This window comes from Panthera leo, chromosome C2 (genome assembly GCF_018350215.1).
Source record: "Panthera leo isolate Ple1 chromosome C2, P.leo_Ple1_pat1.1, whole genome shotgun sequence".
Classification (NCBI taxonomy): Eukaryota; Metazoa; Chordata; class Mammalia; order Carnivora; family Felidae; genus Panthera; species Panthera leo.
In genome coordinates, this window is record NC_056687.1 from 96,541,179 (window position 1) to 96,561,401 (window position 20,223).

The 20,223-nt window shown below is 39.4% G+C and overlaps 1 protein-coding gene across 6 annotated transcripts in view; it reads left to right on the forward strand.

The window, feature by feature from the left end:
- MECOM (MDS1 and EVI1 complex locus) overlaps positions 1–20,223 on the forward strand; it is a 557,439-nt gene that overhangs the window by 478,157 nt on the left and 59,059 nt on the right. The window contains exon 1 of one of the 6 annotated variants that reach the window (XM_042954313.1): positions 17,035–17,526. The exons of the other annotated variants lie outside the window; for them this stretch is intronic. The gene's annotated coding sequence lies outside the window, so the exon portion shown is untranslated. Of the gene's footprint in view, positions 1–17,034; positions 17,527–20,223 lie in introns of those variants that run through there. 6 annotated transcript variants of the gene reach the window in all.

Here is a 20,223-nt window from a genome sequence, read left to right on the forward strand (position 1 = left end):
GACAAATTATTTACTCAGTCTTGTTGAATTCGGTTTTGTCATCTGTGAAACAAGGGTAATAATCCCTTATAGACTGTTAGTGAATTATTAAGTGAAACGATGCATAGTAAGCACTTGACATGGAGGAGGCACTTTATAAGTGATCGCTCTGTGATCATTATTTGTTACCATTTTACCATCATCTCTTGCTTCCATTCCTTCACCAGCTTGCTAATTGGTCACCCAGCAACCACATGCTCCACCCCAATTCGTTTGCCACATTGTTGCCATCAGGGTGTTTACAGATGAGAGTTTGGCAAGGACCATGTCTGATTTCTTTCAAGACTGAATGAATCAAGGAGCACAGTTAACAAGACTAATGTTAGAAACAAAATACATAATGGATATCTTTTGCCTACAATTCCAATCAAAACCAAACAATTTACAAAACAGTTAAATCCATGGGTTGAGTTTTAAGTGATTACAACACACACAAAAACAGCAATGGAGTATATGTATTTAGGCATTATGCTTACAATTTAGAAGTGATTTGTGATTTTTGTTATTGTTATTATTACTATTGCAAACTGGTTGACTATGGAGAAACTGTGTCTTCGGTTGTTGAAGAAAATGCAAAGACCCACTCTGTGAAATAAAATGTTTCTGGTTTGTCTACAAAGCATTATGCCTGGATATGTACCTTGAGTATGTTATCAGTTATTCTTAGGTTAATAAAAAATTACTCTAGAAATTTCATAAGCTTATCCATTGCTTTTAGATTTTATCAGAACAATTATTTTTCAATGTTCCTTTGATTTATGTAACAGATTCACCCAGCATAGAGTATAAATCTGTCTGGTATGTTAGAATCCATCAGGAAAATTAATCTCTTTGTTTAGAACACACACATGGATATACACATGCTTAAACTACTACAATCCTTCATTTTAGAACATATGGGGATGATTATATATACCTGAAGAAAATAGGATGCTGAGTTTTATCAAAGCAATTAAGCAAGCATTGAAAATACATTTAGCCTGAGCTCAGCACACGGTAAAATCCCCAGGAATATTCTTTTCCACTTTTGCCCAGCCTCTGGGCACTTTTGCCCAGCTTCTGAGTGCACGTCTTACCTCTCCTAGAAAGCTTCTCCTGCCATGCCAGCCCTCACACATCTCCCTCCTGTCTGAATCTCTGCAGCACTTATCATTTGAGCCACATAATTTAGTACTTAATGACTTACAGTCTTGTGCTATTTGGTGTTCTTTCAAGTAGCTTATTCTTGTCTCTCTAAATAGATTGCATGGGCCATAACGGCAGCGACAATGGTTTATATTAATTTTTTATTCCCTCTGTCTTCTAAACCTTATCCTGCAGCATAGTCAGTTTGGTCATTTACAACCGGTGAATCAAGAGCCAAGGCATCAGAGAAAGTGGTGTGCGATTGATGAAATATTCCAGAGCCATTCCGAAACCCAAGAGTCTGTGCCAAATGTGCGTGTGGACATGTATGTACATGTGACTGTATGTGTGCACACAGAAATTAGAAAACGAATTTCAAATTAGGCATAGACCTTCGAACTTGTAGGTTGTGATATCTTGCCACATTCGAAAAAGGGAGTTCTAGAATAATTACGGATAGTATAACTCTATTTTGGCAAAAACAACACATACACATATATATTCTTTGTTTTGTGTGAGCAAAGAATACCACAAGAAAAACACCCTGGACTGAATACTGACTGCCTCTGAATGGTGAAACACTTTTGTGTTGTTTTGTTTGGTTGGGAAAACAAGCATGTATTATTTTTGCAATTGATTTGAAAGACTCTGAAGAAAATGTTTAAATAAAATTACCCGATGTTCTGTAAAAGAAACAAACTTAAATATCAATCCAGCCTCTTTCCCGGGATGGGGGAGAACCACAGGTGCTGTGGAGAAAGTGTTCCCTAGGAATCAAAAAGTTCTGTTTTCCAGCTGGGGGTCTAGCACTTAACTACTGTCGGGACCTCGGGCAAGTTGTCTACTGTCTGCATCTCCTTGCTCAGTTTTATTGTGGTGGTAATTTTACTTGTCATGCGCTTTCATGGTTTTGTATCATTAGTGACTTCTTTAATTTAAGAGGAAGAGACATCTCTTGGAAAGGATAACGTGCTATCCCTACTATGCTCTCTGTCACATTTAATATGGTTTGGTCGGTACTTATGCCAACCTGGCAATCTCTCTGGGAACCTGTGGGCATGGCAGCCAACAGCCACTTTATCAGAAGTGGCTGTGGCTCCTAGGAATGGTCCTGCTACGACAGGCAAGGGGCAAGGTTCTAGTCCGTGGCAGGGGTGGAACGGGAAAGAAACAAATCGCTAGCTTATTTTTCATTGATGCATTTGGCACTGATAAGGTTGTATTGTCTTGTGGCTTTGGACTGGAGTTGGGCTAATTCCTGGTAAACAGTTTAGCAAGGCACTTCTTTGTTCAAAGATCAGCATCTTAGTCATTTTATAAACAACAACAAAAATCAGTCTGAATTTGCAAAGTAACTAACCTTCATTTGGTACATGCCCTCAAACCATGATCGGCTATGTGATTGGCCCTGGAACCAGGAAACGAATCTTTTGGAAATTGTGTTGTCATAATGTCATCACTCTGAAACTTGTAATGACTGCGTTTTCCTATTTTCAATTCAGTATGGCCTAAATTCCAACTGTCTTTGGAAAGCATTCCATAACTTGGCCTTATCAAGTCTTAGTCACTAATGCATCTCAACTTTATGGCTCCTGGGATGTCCTAATGACTATACTGAGCAACGGTTCATGAGCAGAAATGAAGGCAAGTATTTGTTAGATGGGAGTGTGAAAGCACCCCTTTGGAACAACAGCAGACTGCGGCCAAATGCAGGCTAGGGAGTGCTCTTTCATGGGCCTTAACTCCCTGATGATCTGAAGAGGTCAGGCCATTGAATTCTCCATATCCACCAAAGAGCTATCACTGGTGTATTTTGTACCTGTTCCTCCGTCGTAAATTACCCCAATATTTAGTGGCTAAAGACAAAAATAAACGTTCATTATTTTCAGTTTCCATGGTTTAGGAATTCAGGAGCCACTTGGCTAGCTGGGTGGTTCTGGCCCATGGTCCCATTAGGTTACAGTTAAGGTGGTGGCTACAGTCACCTGAATATTTCACCGGCATTGGAGATCCACTTCTGACACCCACTCACTCACCTATGTGGACCCAGCCAACAGAACAAACTTACACACCCCAAATTGAACTACCTCTACTGTGATCCTCTGGATTCACACCGACTTCCTACTCTGCGTATCCTCTTTCCTTTCCCTTGAATGTTTCCTGTCCCATCCCCCACCCCTCCCCACATTTTGAACAACTGCATCTTTTAATAGCTTACTTCAAATAATGACTAAACTGTACTTCAAACTAAAGTTCTGTTCGCGGTTTATTTTTTTTTATTTTTATTTTTATTTTTTATATGGAATTTATTGTCAAATTAGTTTCCATACAACACCCAGTGCTCATCCCAAAAGATGCCCTCTTCAATGCCCATCACCTACCCTCCCCTCCCTCCCACCCCCCATCAACCCTCAGTTTGTTCTCAATTTGTAAGAGTCTCTTATGCTTTGGCTCTCTCTCCCACTCTAACCTCTTTTTTTTTTTCTTTTTTTTCCTTCTCCTCCCCCATGGGTTCACGGTTTATTTTAAAAACATGTATCACTTCCAGGAAAATCATAAAGACTCCTGTTTCTCTTCATGTGCTTTCTTCTACCTATCTCCAAGATATTCCTATCTTAAAAAAGATTTCTCCTCACTAGCATTGGGACTTCTAGCTTAGCTGTTAATGAATTTGCATTCATATCACTTCTTTTGGTTATTCTTCTCTGGTGCTCTATGTTTCCATTTCTATTTCTCAGAAACAACCTTTGCCTGAGGGACAACAAATAAATTAGGAGAAAAAAAAAGTTTGTCTTTTTTTTTTTTTTAATTTTTTTTTTAATGTTTATTTATTTTTGAGACAGAGAGAGACAGAGCACGAGCAGGGGAGGGTCAGAGAGAGAAGGAGACACAGAATCTGAAACGGGCTCCAGGCTCTGAGCTGTCAGCACAGAGCCCGACGCAGGGCTTGAACTCATGGACCGTGAGATCATGACCTGAGCCGAAGTCGGACGCTTAACCGACTGAGCCACCCAGGCGCCCCAGTTTGTTTGTCTTCTAATGTAAGGATGTCTATGCAAAAAACTAACCATAGAGGGCATTTATGTAGAAGGTAACAACTATTTTTTAGAGTTAGAACTCCTTTTAATGATCACTAATGTTTATTAGGTGCTTATGTGCTAGGTACTGACCTAAGTGCTATGTAGGGATTGTTTTATTTAATCCTCTCAACAGAGGATACAACAATACTATGAGATACTATCATTATCCTCATTTACAGATGAGGAAACTGAGGTGATAGGTAACTTGGCACATGTCACTTGCCTAGCATATAGTGAAGCTGTGATTTAAATCCAGACTGTCACACTCTAGAGTCTGTGCTTTTAATCATTACACTATTTTTTTTCCTCTTTATGAGTCTCTGCTATGTACCAGGCATTATACTAAGTTCTTTAATTTTTTTTTAATGTTTATTTCAGTTTTGGGAGACAGAGCGAGTGCATGAGAGGAAGAGGGGCAGAGAGAGAGGGAAACACAGAATCTGAAGCAGGCTCCAGGCTCTGAGCTGTCAGCACAGAGCCTGATGCAGGACTTGAACTCACGAACTGCGAGATCATGACCTGAGCTGAAGTTGGATGCTCAACCGACTGAGCCACCGGGGGGGCCCCTATACCAAGTCCTTTATATATGTTATCTTCAGTTTAATTCTGATAACCTATGATAGAAGTTTCATTACCATAATTTTAAAGACAGCATCAAGAAGTTTAAGCAACTCTCTCAGTATCACAGAACTAGACACAGACTCCATCAACATCTCCAGCATTAGAAGTCTACAGCTTAGCCGGAACTGGGCAGAAGACTGATGTCTCATGAGTCCGGTTGATTTCATAGTTTCAGGGAGGGAACCTGTGATCTACTGAGCCAGGGGAAGAAGCTCTTCTTACTTCATTATGGCAGCTTACCACATTCAGTCCATCACCTTCCCTACTAAAGGCCACGAGAGGCAGGCTGTTTGTGAAAACAGACTATTGCCACCACATCCTAGGTGTGAGTGATTTGACGGCTGGGTCATGTGAGTCGTGTAGGAACCACTGTATCACCTGGACAACAGTAAGCAAAATTTGGAGGGACAGGGAAGAATGAGAAAAGAAGCATTGCTTTCCCTTCCACAAATACTATGGGTAGAGGATACATTAATTTATTTGTCTTGATTATTTACTTTGTCATTGGTATGAAATATTTTTCAAGACCTAAACCAAATTCAGTCAGTTTATTTTATTGAGGGCTAAAATTCTGCAGCGAGCGAGTATTTGGGAGTCAAGTGTAGTCCAAATTTCCCTTGCTCAGCCCTTAAACTACCAGTGTTGATACCCGTTACCTTGGGTTTGGGTGAGCATCAGAGAAAGTGATGTACAGTATTTTCATTCAGATGTTGCAGGGTGTGAAAAATACCTATCTCTAAAACTGAGAGTTACACACTCAACACAAAAAGACACTCATAATAAAAGGCATTTGATCCCTGATTTCTACCCGGGGAACAGATGATTCATGTATCCCCCTGTTCTCTTTTCTGGATAAAAGATCATTTATTCTCTCTCTGTCTCTCTTTCTCTTCTCTCTGTCTCTTTTTCTCAATCTCCCCTTCTTCTCTCTCTTCCTCTTCCTCCTCTTTCTTTCTGTTCACAATAGTTGAACATCAGTAATTTGAGTATGTATATGTTCCAATGCCACTGTACTTTCCAAGATTAAAATTTAGCAAGATACATTTATAGACTTTAAATGACTTTCTTGAAATATTTTAGAATTGACGACCAAGGAGATATACATAGGAAATGGTACACATTTATTATGATACTTTTTGGAGAAACAACAAAAGCCAGAAAATTAATACAAACACATTACATAGCTAAAGTACTCAGTGAATCATTTAAACTTGATTCACCCAACCATTGTTTGGAGGATGTAGGAACTTTGCTGGCTACTCGCAAGAGTGGAAGTGGGGAGGAGAAGTACAAAAGTGTGTAAGATGCAGTGTGATATCACACAAAAGCATGAGTTTAAAATTTAAAATTGTAGTCATTTCCATCTTACCTTCTTCCTAGGCTCATAATTTCAGTTTTCTCCATCTTCTGACTGAGTTCCATGTGTTATTTGTAAATTTATAGTCCAGATCATATGGGAATATAAATTATGTGTGAATCAGGGTGCGTATTTTTCTTTCCTCTTTAGGTATTTCCATTCACATGCTTTCTGGCATTCTCCATTCTAGTTGTAGGGCACTGCATTAGCAAACCTGGATTTGTTTTCCAGCCAAGAACTACACACCAAAGCACAAATACCTTTGAGAATGCATCTTGGAAGTTGACCAGTACTTAATTCTGGAGTTTATAGACAGGCTATATTAGGATTTTATTTGAAGCTGAAGAATTGACTCCACAAAATTTATAGAAAGATATTTTTAAAACCATGGCTGAAATCAATGGCCATATATTCACAATGATACTGAGATTTTATTGATACTTTAACCAACGATTAGAATATTTTGACATTTTACCTTTGGTATGTATCAAAAGATGGGACACCCATTCAATGGATTAAAAACCTAACATGCTTTCCTGGCACTGTAGGGTTTAATTTTTTTTTTGTTTTTTTATTGTTTAAGTGTCTGGCTATGGTCACTGATGTAATAAAATGGAATTTTAGGATTTCCAACATAGAGAAAAGATAAATGTTTCACTAAATCATTGATAAGAACTTAACATATTGATTGTTTTTGAATAATTCTGTAACGGACATATGGTAACCAGCACCTAAGGTCAGAGCTTTGGAGTGGAGCGATAATTCTAGGGCCAGAACTGCCTCACCACCCCTCCCCCAATATGGTGTGTGCCTCTTTAGTTGGAAGAAAGCACTTTCAATAGATTACAAATTAATCACAGTCATTAGTGTTCTTTATAGAGAAGATTGTTTGGTCACCCCTGTGAAATGTTCTGTTCTTCAGGATGATGAGTTAATTCATCTGGAACAATGCTAGTTCATCAAGGTTTGTGGTTTATCTCAAGATCAAATTCCTGTAATTTTGTATGCCATCCGACTTAATGTCCATGTAGTTTAGTGGTCAGGCAGGCATCGGCTGGCACGACACATGAATCCGATATCAAAAACTGGAAAAAAAGGCAAATTCTTAAATGTTTAATTCAGGCATCCTTAGTCTGAGATTGACTCACTGCTTTTTTTCTCTCCTGGGGAAATGAAGATCTAGATAATGCCAAGTCTTATTAAGAAAAGCCTAAATAATGTAAAACTTTGTGTGTAAATAACCCCATGGTAAAATCCGTGCTTTAGGAGAGCTTGTAATAGAAGAGGATAGGAGAGTGTGGTTTGATTTTGAAATGAGATTAGAGACATTCCTTTGGAAGGTTCTTGTACCATACACTCAAATACAATTACAACAGCTCACAGGGCGAGGATCAATCGGCTAGAGTTTGCTGATAACCTACTTTTCTTGTGAGCTTGATAGACTTTCCAAATGCTTTCAATGTGAACAAAGTCGAGGCTTGATTTTGTCCCTATTCATCTATTACTATTTTGTAACATTTTTTGATCAAGAGGTAAAAAAAGTCAACTGATAGAAAAATATTTCGAAGAATATTTATATGCTTTGCTGAAATGGATGCAAAATAACATAAAGCTTTATTTCCAAAATTCCTTCCCTTAGGCGTCCCAGTGGAAGGGGCAAGGGGATTTTGTACATGTTTAAATATTTTTGTTGATGCCCCATTAAACAAGTCAAAAGGTTTCTTTCCTGCGGTACTTCTTAAACTTTTAGAGTCTTAGAGCATTTACCGTGCTGATGTTCATTGTGAGGCCCCAAGAGGGAGTTACTACCTTATTTAACCACAGAACACATTCTCGGGGAAGACGGGCTAACAAGTCACTGGTTAGAAAATGCTCACGTGAAGAGTGTTTCTGGCCATTAAACAGCCTATAGGTAAATTGGCAGATAACATATTACAAATGACCCTAAATATGATGACTGACTAGTGAATGATTTTAATAACAAGTACTGTAAGGGTGCCTGGATGGCTGTGTATGAGCTCGACAAATAGTGCTAGTATTTCCATTGTTTCATCTCCTGAATGCCGTGACTGTAAGAAAATGTGAAGGACCCGCATGAACACAGTTAAAGGACCAAGAACTTCTGCTCACATCCCTAGTTGCTAACCAGAACTAAGGACCTGTTTGGAGGGAAGAACGAGGATATGGGCCTACCAAGATAAATTTGACATCAAATTAGAGAGGATACTGCGTTTGGAATTAGGGGCTTTATTTTCTGGCACGTTAGGATCCATCAGAATCTTTATTAGTGTGTTTTTTCTTTGTTTTCTACCTTTTCTTTTCTTTTTTAGGTAAAACAAAACATTGTTATACCTTTGTTATTTCAGGAAGGCTAATTTTTGGTCTACAGATGCCATAAAATTCAGGCCTAATATGACAAGGGCCTTCATTAGGCCGGTGCCAGTGGGAAGATGAAGGCTCTGTAGTAACAATTTAACAGACTGACCAAGTCAGTGACTGTTTACTGGGGATAAGGGAAACGAAAGAGTCCAAGATGTTGTCCAGGGTTGGCACTCAGGTAAAGGGCAGATAGAACAGAAACATAAATATGAGTGATAGGGAGCAGTAACGTGCTGCTTCTGGACATTAGCAGTGGCAGGAGTTTCTATCTCTAAATTCCCTAAAAGAGACTTATCAGGGCATCAGGTGATTCCCATGGGGGTACAATGTTAAATAGTCCAGTTTTCTTGGCTATTATAGCAATTCCTCATACATCTAGGCATAATGAATTTACTCTTACAAGGGAAGTTCAAAGGTAGTTTTAGCCCATTATGAAAAGATGGGGCTGAAGATGTTAGTATGAATGAAACTTAATCCCATCTTTAAGAATTTAAGCTACAATGGCCCTTAAGAAGGATTTTTGATGATTTTAATAATGAACAGTGAGCAATGACTTTAGTAACGAACACTACTGTAAGGCAAGGTAGACCTGGCTATAAACCAGAATTGAAGCAAAGATGATTTGGGGTGAATGATGAAAAAAGGTCAGACTTGGTTGGTAGGAATCAGTGGGCATAAAAAAGGGGGTCTTTGAAGGGCAGATAAGATTTCATCCAAGATAATCAAGGCAAAATGGATTATAGGCCGAGGAACAATAATGGTTAGAATAACAATTATTTTAGTAATACCAATAATAATAATAGCTGTTTTAATTGACCATATGGTATGCACCATGCATGATTCTAAGTGATTTACTTACATCTCTTCATTTAATTGTCAAAAAATGGAATGAGTTTATACTGAATCATTAGACAACTGAAACCCATTGAAGAATTTTGAACAGAAAAGTGATTAAGAGCTGATGCTGGGGAAGATGAACAGTATTGAGCATCAACTAGTGGGAAGGTGAGCTGTGGTCAGATGATCTGTTAAGAGGTCATTGCAATAATTCAGACAACAGGTAACAGGCATCTAAGCTGGGCATCCATGGGTGGGAATGAAAAGCGAGGAAGATTCTCACACATTTTTTCAACAAACATCTACTGAATACCTCCATATGAGGTACCATATGAGGTACAATACCTCCAGGTGTTGTATTAGGCTCTGGGCAATAGAAGCAAATAAAATATACCCAATCCCTGCTATTCTGGCACTTAAAGTCTACCAGAGGACATGGTAGAGAATAAGTTTACTGGCCTTGGTAATAAATATTGACCTAAAACTAGTCCAGATGTGTGTGTATGGGTGTGTATATGTGTGTGGATGGCTTCCTAACCTGGTTTTTAGGGATCTTAACCTCAATGACATTTTACCTCTGCCTCAGAGCTCTCCCTCTTACTGATTGGCAGAGAACGCAGTGGGTAGGACAGAACAAACTCAGCTGCAAGCCCGACAGAGACAGACATCTTCAGGGGTAGCACAGCTTGAGAGAGCAAAAACATTTTTCTTAAAATTCTTCTCTTCCGTAGGTCAGGGTAAGGATTAGGGCAACTGGCATTGGAATGGAAGAAAGAGGATAGAAAAATACTTCGATTTTGCCATTCTTCAAAATACAGACTAGACTATCTTCCTCATTGTGTGTGTATGTAAGTCTGTTCTAACCCATTATACCAACACCAATACTGTGAAACTTATAGTATTTTGACCTGTTCCCATGAACTCAGAGCAGTTCACACTCATATTACCCGATTTATTTTCCCAACATTCCTGTTAGGCTGATATTATGAAACTCTCATGGAAACCAACTCAAAGGTTAAGTGACTTACCCAAAGGCACATAGCTAGGGGTGGAGACAGAAGTAGAGAAAGGTCTTCCAGCTCACTTTCCCCACAAAATTATGAGTCTACAACCACTAAAGCAACGGTGTTTTCATAGCCTCAGGGAAGAAGCTGACCCTCAAGTTATTGCATAATGTGCTGAATAGTGTCTCGAGAGATTGAATTAATTAAAATTAATAAAATAATTAAAAATTAATTCCTAACAGAATTGGAGTTAATTCTAAAAGCATTTAGTACATTCATTCTTTGATCCAAAGTTAGGAAGAATGAGGAATTTGGCTTTTGAAGACTAATTGTAATCATGATCCAAGTTATCATCTAAAAAAGAAAAAGATAAAAGTAATTTTTGCTCGGTGACCTAAAAATGTTCATTGTCTCAACAGCCAGATTGATGTGTTGTATGTTTTTTGCAATTACTTATTTTTCAGTTTTTGTGAATATTTATTTGTTTAGTTTTTTTTTAATGCATCTTTTAATGCATATACGTCAGAGCATTAAACATTTCTACTTTGGGTGGATAAAGAAGAGAAAAATAATGGTATTTCATCTCTTTTTCTCTACCAAAATTTTACTATATTTTATTAAAGTTTTTATTTTATAACAGTGTTTTCATTTAAACTTCGTATGAATTTGTTGTTGTTGTTGTTGTGCTTTCGCCACAAAATAACCACTCAGTGTAATAGCTTAGGACTGAAATACATCAAAATAGCCAAACAAAAAATATTTTAAATATGGCAGTCTTAATTGGAGTTTAGGAAATAAATCTTTGAGTATAATAATTTATTCACTAGAGCTGTTGTCTCAGCAAAGTATTTCATCTTAGTTTCCAAAGGGCTGCTAGTCATTACTAAATATATTTAGAGTAAAGCAAAAAAAAAAAAAAAATGGAAAAAAAAAAAGAAATTCACTTTCAGTGTGGCCAAATATACGATAAAATACTCAAATGGTAAGAAAGTCATCTGCATTTTTTAAAAGATCAGCTAGGTGATTATGCTTGTGTAGTTAATTAATAAATTGGAAGTAGGTAATGGTTCACTGGGGAAACTTTTATATCACAGTATCTGTTTTGAGGGATCCCATGCTGTAGGGACAATAACGGGGTGCTAATTCTGCACGCACACAGTGCCGTCCTACAAAGACATCGAGATTTGTAGGAAATCAAGCCTCCAGCAGTCCTGGCAAGCCAGACTGACCCCAGCAAATGAAAATAATCAAAAGTAATTAGAAGCGTGCTGGACTACTCCTCGGAGAGCCGAGCGGGAGAGTAAACATGCCTGAATCCTCGAGCCACTGCAAAGGCCCATGTCTGAGCTGTTAGGTGCCCTGACCTTGTCCACATAAAGATGTGATTTATGAAGTGCAGGGCACAGCAGCAGGGCTTCTGTCTTCTCCTGGAGAACCAAATTACTGAGGTGGGGATTAACATGCTTTCAGTAGGGCCCATTTCCAGACCAAGGGAAATTTTTTATTTACATTTTTTTTACGTTTAATTTCCTTTTTTCATTTTTTTTCAACAGCCCCCCCCCCCCACCCATAGATTAAAAACAACAACAACAACAAAACAAAAAACAAAGTCCATCAAGAGAGACAAGAAACATCTCTCCTGAGGAGTGATGATGTGTGTTTGTGACTATAGACATTCCGAGCCCTTTTTGTTTGTAAACTTACTGTGCTGGACTGTTTTGTTTGTGTCTACCTACCCAGCACCACAGAATTCACCTTCAAATTTAGGGGGCCCATCTTGGGAAATACGCCCCTGATTAAAACATATAAACTAAAATTAAACAAAATATTCCTTTGATTCCTTGGCTTTCTGACCTAGTTTCTCTGGCTAGATGTTATGCTTCATTACAAGGCTTACTCTTTAAGTAAAAGGATTTGGGAGAAGAACTTGTAGGTGGTCAAGAATCTGGAGGGAAAGAAGAAGGAGAGACAAATTGGGAGTTTCTGTATTGGGAAAAATATTTATAGGAAAATCAGTGGGGAGTCTCTTGAGTCCTAAAGACGTACTTACTATATTTTTTCTTATCTTAGTCTCAGCTAAGTTAGATTTTACAAAATCCTGTTCTGATGTGGAAAAGAAAGCATCGATTTTCTTTTTAAACACACATCAATATCTATACATGAAGCTAATTTAATTAGCAAGCAGTTATTGTTCAGCCAAATGTCAATTTCTCAGATTATTTCATGCTTCTTGACATGAACTGTATGAAACAAGATTTAACAGGATCTCCATGAATGAAACTGCACTTGAGAAATGTAAAAATGCACTTGTATGTTCTTGAAAAGCTACAAAAAAAGAGTGTTAAAACAAAAATGTCAGGCTTGAAGTTCAGTGTATATTTAGCCACCTCAAGAAACCCAAAGCTGTGGAATTAAGGGAAGTCTACTTAGGCTGAGGTTATAAAGTGCCTTCCTCTATAAACTAAAAACATAATGTCAGGGTGAATGGGAACATACTTTATTAACTTTATGGTATTGAAAACTGCCAGCAAGTTGTCTTGTTTTTAAATATTGTCCTCTGCAGAGTGTTACAGGGCTGTTTGTCCACAGGAAGCCTATTAAAAGTGGACAGTGCAGTCATTTCATCTGGCTTTGGCTGGACTGCTTTTCTTTCCTTTAATGATGTGCTGGAATGTACCATGCCCATAGGGTCTCCATTAGCAGAACTTTTACTTCTGGGACAGCCATGAAGTTGAAGGCTTAAAAGAGGCATCAGCTTACAGTCTTGTGGGAATCACTTGAATACTGAAGCACTAACTTCTTACTGCTTTAACTAATATATTGACTTATTTTAAATAAACAGTTACACAATGAAGGCAGAGCCAGTGGCCTTATTGGAAATCTTTGAGCCTTTTAAAGATTCTGCAATCCACGCAGATGGGGGAGGAAGGAAGGGGCCTGAGGAGGGTTTATGCCCTTTTCAAACCAGGAAGAAAACACATTAACCTCTCCCACCCCAGCCCTGCCATCAGCCAAAGGGGGATCTTTACAGCTCCCAGAAAATCTATCAACTCACACTCAAACCTCATATTTTCCAATGCCTTTTTCCTGGTAAACAACAATTAACAGACTGGGACAGAAAAAACAATAATTCCTTCTGGAAAAAAATGTTTTTAAAGTAGGATTCTTCTTAAACAGTGGTGATGAATCAGTCTATTTTCTGCTTTCTCCAGAGCTATACATTTGTTATAGTATGTTCTTCCATTCCATCCCCTTAATATTTAGATCATTTGTCCTGATACATGTTTGCAAATTAAAGTTGGTTTGAGATTATAGTAAAACCATTATTTTTAATAGCCCATTTCAAGGGCAGCGTTAAACACTGCAGAACACGCATGTTACTGATTACTGCTGAGCAGACAGCGGCTTTTGCAGATTAATTTGTAACTGGGAACTACTGTAAACAGATTTCACCCGAAATCCCAAGGAATAAAGGGAATTGGTGGTGGTATTTGGCTCCTTGTATTTATTTATTGTTTTAGAAACCTCCTGATGGAAAGCAAGTTAACCAGGGAGAAAAACAAGCGCTGTGCAAAAACCTTTTTTCTCCAGTGCTCCGTCTCCTCTTCTGTTTCACTTCTTACGGGAGGAGGTGGGTCAGGGTCTTCTCCTAAAGGGTTATTATGGAAATAGCAAGAGGCTCCTTTCTTGAGAAACAAGGCCCATCTAACTATTCTGGGATTTCAGGACCCTACTTGTAAACTTCAAGCTGCGTCGTCGGGGGAAGAAAAGTGGGGTGACTCTGTCTTTCCGCGAAGTTATTATATAATCAAAAAAGAGAGGGGGCGGGGTGTGAGGGAGGGAGAGAGCGGGAGCGCGAGAACGAAGGGTGGGGGGAGCAAGAGCGAGGGAGAGAGATTGATATTTCTTGTTTGCCCGGGTCCTTCTGATGATTTCCTTTAGTCTTTCTCACTAGTAATTCAGCAGAGAGCAAGACTGATGATGATGATATTGATAAAATAATGATGAGGCTAAATAATCCCCCATCTCTCTAGATAAATCTTCCAAGGTTTCAGAGAGAAGGCGTTAACACTTTTGGCTCTGTTTGGAGAAGAGAATTTCCTACGTGGAACTAGTCCTAGCTCAGGCGGGTGTCCGCGGTTCTGGACTGCAGGGTGCCCTCGGCCAGAAGCTCGGGAAGTGCGGGCCGGCGTGCTGGGCGCAGGGCAAAGACGGAGGCCGGCGCCCGGCGGAAGGCAGGGGTTCACCTGGGTGGTTGAAGCCGCAGCCGCAGCGCCTTAGTTCGGGGTGCAACGCCATCTACCGGCCTCAGCCACATCTGCAAGTACCCAGACCTTGAAAGTCGCCCCGCCTCCCCCACCCGAACCCAATATAAGGGAAAAAACTCCGAGGCCCTTTCCACGAAATCCTAATTTAGCCAGAACGTGCCACAGATTCTACCCGACCTTTTGTTTATCCACCGACATTTCCTCCTTTTCAGAGCCGCTTTGTAAAGGGCAAGGTGGCGGGGGCCGCGGGGCTGGGGCGGGGGATTGGGGCGCTCAGCTCTCAGACCCCCTGATCAGGCCGCACTGTCTGAAGCAATCGGTTCGCCAGATTACTTGTATTTAATACACAATGCATCATAAAACAAATCCCTCATCCTGACAGGAAGAAAATAGAACAGCTCATAGCTCGAGCCGGTCCAATTTATGGCTAAATTAAAAAAAAAAAAAAAAAAAAAAAGGGCTCCGACAATGGGCAAGTTGAGGAAGGGCAGGAAATCAATGGCAGCAAACCGGGGGCTCTTAAAGGTTCTCAAGCGCCGAACTCTATGGGAATATCTGACCGGGTTTTAGGTTATTTACAAAGGATTTTTCCTGTCCTACCTACCACTGCTGTGCGATTTTTCCTCAAACAATGGCCATTATCTGAAATAACAGTTCAATGTCACAGATAACAGGCCACCGAAACGAATTAGTCACCACCTCTTGTCATTTTCTCTCTCCCACATCCCTCCCTTTTGTTACTATTTTTGTTTTTTAAATCAGCATTTTGGGGAAATATACATCTACTAGATTTACACGTCTATTTGCACTTGGAGAAAACAAAAAGGGGACTTGGCGTTGTCCCCGTTCGCTGATAAAGTTCAACATAAGCACGCTTTCCATAGCCTTTCCCTCCGCCCCTCCCCCTCAAGGGTCCCTCGACCGGCTTACTTTGCTTAACTTTCCATTGTTGAGTTGAGAAGTTGGATTTGTTCATTTGTTTTTATGAATGGAGTTTTGTGATAAAAAAAAAAAAAATTATTTCCATTTAACCGTTGGGTTTTACTAAAATTTCAAAGGTTGGCTATAGGTAAATCCGTAGACTCTTTTATTTTGTCACGCATTCCTATATTCCTTCTTCCGGTGCTGTTTCTGAAATGTTTTGATAAAAAGTGACCATTTATATTAGAAAGTTATTAATCACCGTACAGTACTGATCCCCCAAAGCAGTATTTATAATGTTAAAACTTTAAAAATAACCTGAGTTGTCAAACTGCTTAATTCCACTTTTGGTCGTTAATGGTGTTTTAATTAACGTATTACAGAATATGGCAAAAACTCACCAGACAATTGTCAATCTCTCCAAGACCTTAATACGCTATTTGGGCAGGTTATTGGCAAAACATGTTTCAGATTTTGAAATTACTTCTTTTAAGACAAACATGATTTGAAAAAGTAGCATGCTCTTCAGCTGACCTAACTATAATAATAGAGAACAGAGCATGAATTTCAATAATAATCATTTAAAAAGATGCTTAGCAGAAAACTGGAAATGGACATGTCAACTTTCACTGTTAGGCTGTTGTTTTCTGAGAATTTCTAAACTAATTATGAGGTTTAGCATGAGCCAGTGTCTCTTCACCCTAAACCCCATTCTCATTCTCGCCCCCTCCAGCGCCCCACCCCCAGGCTTGGTGCACACACCCTCACACCCCCCCAAAGCACTTCTCCACCGGATCACTCCCATCCCCCACCTCCAACACACACACGCACACACACACACACGCACGCACACACACACACTTACACTTGTGCTTTCAGGACACCTAAACAGAGGATATTTCCCTAGGGAAAGAAATCCTGTCTGGCGAGATCTCCCCATTGGTTGTTTACCCGGAGAAATCTACATGCTTAAGGGGGATGGTGTATCCATAATCAGTCTGTCCCTATAGGACTTGGGTCTTGGCGACCTTTTTGTGACCTCTCCCGCCAGAGGAGGCTGCTGTCACTTTAAAAATTTACTGAAAGAGGAGCCCCGTCTGGCTTCCGACACTCTGGGCGGCGGGAGATAGCTCCCTTTCTCCCTCGCCCCGGGTTCTTTCTGGATGGCCGAGCAGATCTTCTTTAAAGAGACAGTTCATGAAATAGAAACCCGGCGGCTGCGCTTGGAGTTGCGAAAGGGGACGATCCCGTGAGGGTCTAGGACTGGGGAAGGCGCTACGGAGGATCTGAAAGAGGGCTAGAGCTCCCCTCGCCTCCCCAGGCCCCCCACCTTTTCAAACTCTGCCCCTCCTGCCTGTCCCCCCCACCCCCCCCTGGAACTGGGAGAGAGAAGTGGAAGAAGTTTTAGTGGGTTTCAGATAACTTTCATTACACATCGGGCTGATAAGAGCAAGAGAAAGTGAGAAAAGAGGGAGGTGATGTGAACCAGAAGGAATAGCTCCGAGCTCATTTAGGAAGGGGGAAAAAAAAGCCAAAACACACCAAACCCGGGTCACCCAGACGAAAGGAGACTTCATTTCTGGTCTTAAAAATACACTGTTGGCGGACAATAAATCTGAAACGCGTGGTCCTGGCGAGCAGATCCTAGAAACGGACAAAGTTATCAGAGACCTATTCGGAAATCGAGACGCGAGGCTTTCTTTTTTCCTTTTTCTTTCTTTTCTTTTTTTTTTTTCTTTTTTTTTTTTTTTTTAAACATCCCGAAATGTGGTTCGGGATCGTTTGAAAGGATTTTCGTGCAGGAAAGCTGGGGGCTGCTGATTATTTTATTTTGTTTGTTTTAATTCTTCTGTGATTGCCTTTTATTGCTGAGTTGAGGCCATAGAAATCTTAAGGTAAGAGAACGCACTTAAAAAAAAAAAGTCTTGGCGATGTGCATAGTTTGTAACTTCGGACACTTTTCTGCCTTGGCACCCCTTCTCCGGGGCACCCCCCGCCCCCCCAGCCTTCTTTTCCTACTTGCCCGCAGTCTCGCGGAGCCCTGCTGCTTATCTACGTTGCTGGGACTGGCGATTTCCTTGTTCCTCCTGACGGTGCGGTCTGGACGCGTCTCCGGGGTGGGTCGTCCGGCCTTCGGTGGGTCTCTCTCCCGGCTGTCGGCCTTTTTTCCCTCTCGCTCGTCTCCTACTTCCCCTCCCTCCGTGTGTCTGTCCGTCGGTATCAGGGACGCAGAAGGTGGGGTTGCCAAAATCTGAATTCCTGGCACCGGCCACGCGACTTTGGAGCCGCTTTCGGCCGAGTTCCACCTTGCCAAGTAACAGCTTTGCTGTCCAACATCGTGTGCTGCTTCGCGAGAAAGTCACATTCGGACCCTTTGGCTAGAATGTAGGGATTTTTTTTTTTTTCTTTCCTTTTGCTGTTGGTTTTTGAAAGGGCCTTTCTCTAAAGTCCACCTAAAGGGAATTCTTTTTTTTTTTTTTTTTAAGCTATCTTTGGAACTTGACAGCCTTTAAAAACACAGCAGTGTGTTAGATGAAATGACAGAAGATGTGTTGTTACTTTATTTTATTCGAGATTTCCGAGACGATTAAGACATTTGGGAGACAAATGCAGTTCTGCTAGCAAATCAAAAGTGAATAATTCACCCAGGGGGGGAAACGTTTCTGGAGAAAGTTCAGCTTTTGTCTTGGGGCAAGAATATTGAGAGTAAGAAAGTTAATATGTTGATGAAATATTTGAATAATCATGTAACATATATGTAAAAAGACATTCTTTGGGAATGAACCTGTTTTTAAATTAATTTCACTGTTGACAGTGGCAATGGCAATAATGTTAACACGGAATAAAATTACACCTAGAATTTTTATGTGCAGTATATGCAGTACTTAACTCCCTGCCCCCCGCAAAAGGGAATGCTGGAAAGCTAAGGGGATAGATGATGCTTGACTTTGAAATTAACAAGTTTTCCACCTCTTTCTGCAAATATGAAATGGAACTGGTGTTGCATTTCACTGACTTCACTCTATTTCCTTCATTAAATATTTCTCTCCTGTGTCAGTAGAACTGCCTTTTTGTTTTTGCTAGTCAAGAAAACAAATACCAGAAACCAAACAAGCCAAAAAAACTAACAAAACAAAAACACCAACTTTTTACTGTTTTAAAATGTGTATTGCTATTGTTATTTATGCTTCTCGTAGACATCTGGGAGGGGGATCTCAAGTTGCCATTTGAGTTACTCAGCGTTGAGAGTTGAAGAAAACAAGTTAAAGTTTGTAATTTAAAAAATAAGAGATTGTTAAAATCTGTCTTTCTCACTAGAGAGGGTATTTAATGTAAACTTTCTGTTGTTGTTAGTGTGAAGAGGTGTCTTGAAAAAGATGTGTGTGTGTGTGTGTGTGTGTGTGTGTGTGTGTACGTGTGTGTAGCAATTACTATCCCTATCTTCTGTTTTGATTTTTCTTTTTTAAATTGTGGGGCTACTTATTGCCCTTTAATTGCCTCATGGCCAAAGGCTTATTCATAATGCCTCTTAACTAGAGCTCTCAGAGCCCTGGGCTTCTTCTTGAAGTTTGTGGTGAGTTAATGAGTTGAATCTGCAACTAGGTGAATACCTGAATTCTATGCAAGATTGCTTTTGGTCTATGGACCCAAGAGTTTAGTTTTTACTTTTAGATAGGTGTGGATACAGCAAGGTTCTCTGGGAGTTATTTAATGATTTTTTTTGTTCTAGAGTGTCTTATTTAGTCTGTGATAGGAAACTTCCTCAAGTTTGCATTAACTGATTGACATTAACATTACCAGCCTTTCTAGTTACTCCCCATTAGGTCAACGACTCTGCAGCTTTTAATATTGATGTTTAAAACATTATTGCTGCTAGTGAATCAGAATAGTTTTGTTTAAGTATGCAAAACCTCAAAAATAGATGTTTCCCATTTAGATTTTTGTTTAATAGGTGTCCTAAGTAATGATTAATATTCAGGATAGGCCAAATGTAATATCATATGAAAAATAACAATACACAAACATATTTAATGATGGCAATTTGTTACAGTATTATTATATATATTTTTACTTGTTCACAAGCCAATTTTGTTATTTTGCTTACTAAACATAAAATTGAAACATGCATTGACATGTGTTAGGTTGCCATATTTTGCATGAGTGTGTATCAATCGTTTGTTTTCATTTGTTTTTCTTAAGTTTTGTCAGAAACATCTATGAGACAAATTTTATTATCTTTTTCAATTCAGGGTATGATTTAGTTGTTTCATGGTAGTGAAATGCAGAGTGAAAAGGAATTTAATAATATTTAAAGTTTTTTTAATTGAATGAATTTAAAGGACAAAAATGTGAAAGTATACACTTTCATGGGAAGACAATCTGAACCTTGAACATTGACAACTTAGTTTAGAAATATTATGTTAATATGTACTATTCAATATTATTTTTTAATAAAAATCACATTGAATAGAACTAAGTCAATAGCACTCATTCATGCATAACAAGGAAACAAGCGTTTTTGAAATCAATTGATCAGTTTTTGCAATAATTTACAATCGCTTTGTTCTTTTAAAAAACAGTACATTGCTGCT